Here is a 4332-nt window from a genome sequence, read left to right on the forward strand (position 1 = left end):
TTTCATATGCTTGCATCCTATTTATTGGAGAATACTGAGAAGTTCTGAAGATGAAAATTACATTGTAGAAGGAACCATATATATGCATCCCTAGTCTAATGAATCATAAATGTGTCACTGTCAACTCTTTATATACTAGTCAAAACTTGCTGTGCCCCACAATGAGTCAGTTCTGTTACTTACACTTAAGGGTAGTGACCAAGCACAGTATGTAAAAAAGCCTTAAAATGGGGGGATTTAGTGCTAAAAGCCACAATCTCAAAGTCACAGTTAATATTCATTACTTTTCTTTTCCACCGCCTTTTCTAGATTTCCCCTTACCTCAGCTAACATTTCCACAGGTCTACATCTCTTTCTGGGGAGTGTCATCAAGACATTATCAGTGAGGGGCTCCTGGATGGCTCATCTGGTTAAGCGTCCAACTTCAGCTCAGGCCATCATCTCACGGTCAGCGGGTTGGAGCCTGTATTGGGCTCTGTGCTGACAGCTCAGAGCCTGGAGTCTGCTTCAGATTCTGGGTCTCCCTCTCTCTCTGCCCCTACACCACTCATGCTCTGTCTCTCTCTCTCTCTCCCTTTCTCTCTCTCTCTTTCAAAAATAAATAAACATTTAAAAAAAATTATCAGGGAGGTGTGAGTCCCTAAATACTTTACCCTTACTAGGATATAGCTGATGCAATAGCTTACGTATCTTTATTAACACATATGGGAGCACCAAGAATTCCCTTCATAAATCTCTTGAGTTTCAGGCATATTCTTTTTGGACCCCATTATGTCACAAGAACTCTAGCTTCTCAGGATGATTATTTTCCCACCCTACTATAGTAACTCCTTTTTTGCCTGTTTGTCTATTAGAATGAAGAACCAAAAATTACAAGGTGAAAATTATAGCTCTAAGTTCATCAGAATTTTACTGAGGCCCTGATGGAATCGTGCCCCCTTGAAGACCAGAATTTTAATCCTTTAAACCCCAAATTCTGGGGATAAGAACTACACAAATTACATAGTTCCCAAGAGGGTGACTTGGCTAAGCAAGGAGAAGTTCTACTTCTCTTTCTACCTCTTGTCTCCTAGACTCACCTAATCTGTCAGAAACATAGCATATACAACAGTTAATGGTTCAAAGTATATAAGATATCTTAAATAATAGGACACCGACCTTGCAAAGTGTCATTCTCAAGATAGTGCCTTAGGTGTGTTTTAAAAAAGAAATTGCCATTCTTTCAGGAGAGCAGCTACTCAGTGATACATGATAGAATCCAAAGATCCTACAGTCATGTGCTCATTTTCAAACTCTCTTTGATTTAAAAGCATCCCTTGTCTCTACCAGATACTCTTACCTGCTTTGTCAAAGATTAGTTGGCCACACCTTTGTGGGTCCAATTCTGGGGTCTCTATTCTATTCTATTGGTCTATGTGTCTGTTTTGTGCCAATACCATACTGTCTTGATGACTACAACTTTGTAGTAGAGGCTAAAGTCCGGGATTGTGATGCCTCCCACTTTGGTTTTTTTTTTTTCAATATTACTTTGGCTATGCAGGGTCTTTTCTGGTTCCATACAAATTTTAGGATCGCTTTTTCTAGCTTTGAGAATGCTGGTGCAACTTTGATTGGGATTGCATTGAATGTGTCGATTGCTTTGGGTAGTTTGACATTTTAACAATATTTATTCTTCCAATCCATAAGCATGGAATGTTTTTCCATTTCTTTGTATCTCCTTCAATTTCCTTCATAAACTTTCTTTGGTTAGGTTTATTCCTAGGTATTTTATGCTTCTTGGTATAATTGTGAATGGGATCAGATTCTTTATTTCTCTTTCTGTTGCTTCATTCTTGGTATGTAAAAATGCAACCGATTTCTGTACATTAATTTTGTATACTGCGACTTTGCTGAATTCATGTATCAATTCTAGCAGACTTTTGGTGGAGTCTGTCGAGTTTTCCACGTAGAGTATCATGTCATCTGCAAAAAGTGAAAGTTTGACTTCATCTTTGCCAATTTTGATGCCTTTGATTTCATCTGCTGTCTGATTGCTGAAGCTAGGACATCCAACACTATGTTAAACAACAGCAGTGAGAGTGGATATCCCTGTCCTGTTCATGATCTCAGGGGGAAATTTCTCATTTTTTCCCCATTGAGGATGATATTAGCTGTGGGCTTTTTGTAAATGGTTTTTATGATGTTTAAGTATGTTCCTTCTATCCAAGACAATCTCTTTAACAAATGGTGCTGGGAGAACTGGACAGCAACATGCAGAAGAATGAACCTGGACCACTTTCTTACACCATTCACAAAAATAAACTCAAAATGGATGAAGGACCTGAATGTGAGACAGGAAACCATCAAAACCCTAGAGGAGAAAGCAGGAAAAGACCTCTCTGACCTCAGCCGCAGCAATTTCTTACTTGACACATCCCCAAAGGCAAGAGAATTAAAAGCAAAAATGAACTATTGGGACCTCATCAAGATAAAAGCCTTCTGCACTGAAAAGGAAACAATCAACAAAACTAAAAGGCAACCAATGGAACGGGAAAAGATATTTGCAAATGGCATATCACATAAAGGGCTAGTATCCAAAATCTCTAAAGAACTCACCAAACTCCACACCTGAAAAAATAAATAATCCAGTGAAGAAATGGGCAGAAGACATGTCTTCTTTCTAAAGAAGACATTCAGATGGCCAACAGACACATGAAATGATGCTCAACGTCACTCCTCATCAGGGAAATACAAATCAAAACCACACTGAGATACCACCTCACGCCAGTCAGAGTGGCTAAAATGAACAAATCAGGAGACTATAGATGCTGGAGAAGACGTGGAGAAATGGAACCCTCTTGCATTGTTGGTGGGAATGAAAAATGGTGCAACCTCTCTGGAAAACAGTGTGGAGGTTCCTCAAAAAAAAAAAAAAAAAAAATAGGTCTACCCTATGACCCAGCAATAGCACTGCTAGGAATTTACCTAAGGGATACAGGAGTGCTGATGCATAGGGGCACTTGTACCCCAATGTTTATAGCAGCACTTTTGACAAGAGCCAAATTATGGAAAGAGCCTAAATGTCCGTCAACTGACAAATGGATAAAGACGATGTGGTTTATATATACAATGGAATACTACTTGGCAATGAGAAAGAATGAAATGTGGCCATTTGTAGCAATGTGGATGGAACTGGAGGATATTATGCTAAGTGAAGTAAGTCAGGCAGAGAAAGACAGATACCATATGTTTTCATTCACATGTGGATCCTGAGAAACTTAACAGAGAACCATGGGGGAGGGGAAGGCGGAAAAAAAAAGTTACAGAGAGGGAGGGAGGCAAACCATAAGAGACTCTTGGATACAGAGAACAAACTGAGGGTTGATGGGGGGGTGGGGCAGACAGGAAAGTGGATGATGAGCATTGAGGAGGGCACCTATTGGGATGAGCACTGGGTGTTGTAGGGAAAACAATTTGACACTAAATTATATTTAATATAAAAAAATAGAAGCATCCCTTGATCCAATACAATTCTAGCAGGAACCCACGTAAGTAAATCAGAAACTATGAAAGTCCTAGGATAGAGATGCCAAAAAGGCACCAAGGGCACAGATAACAAACACACAGCTAGAATACAATTCAAATCTTGGGGGTGACATATCATTGTTCCCTCCATGGGAGAGGAACTTAGGCAATCAACTTGCTACTGACTGATACCATATTAAAAACTCAACTTCCATCAGGCATTGAGCAATGGCAGTAGATAAACCAGTCTCAGTAAAAGGGGCTGCATGTTATTGGGATCATGCTTAGACTCTACTTGGCTATCACCATGTCTACTCCATTCATGGCCCCATTGTACAAGTACTGGGATGGCTGAGGACAGAGTTTGTCTGACCTATCTGAGTCATCTTGTTAACCTAGTCATGAAGTGTCTCTTTTGATTAAGTTTTTAATATATTAAAACAACAACAAAAAGAATCTGCATGTGTGCCCACTAACCACTATCCGTCCATCAATACACCTCCAGATGTTTTAGTTTCTGATCTTTCCTACTCCTTCCAGACTTCTGACCAATAAACCAATTTACCACTTCTCAAGATTTGAGTATACCCTTATGTCTAATAACTTCTCTCGTGATATTAAGGGGACAAACACGTGTACTACTCACAGTTTAGCCTGTTGGGAAGATTCCCCAACTATCCTTATGGCTATACATGAATGTAGCTATGGTTCATTGGCAGTCCATTTTCAACTTGCATCAATATATAGAGCTGACCCATCTGTGAGCCAGATTCTAATCTTTTCCCAAAACATAGCTATAGGAAATATTTTCCCTTACCCACAAAGACA

The sequence above is a fragment of the Panthera leo genome, chromosome C1 (genome assembly GCF_018350215.1).
Source record: "Panthera leo isolate Ple1 chromosome C1, P.leo_Ple1_pat1.1, whole genome shotgun sequence".
In the NCBI taxonomy this organism is placed as follows: Eukaryota; Metazoa; Chordata; class Mammalia; order Carnivora; family Felidae; genus Panthera; species Panthera leo.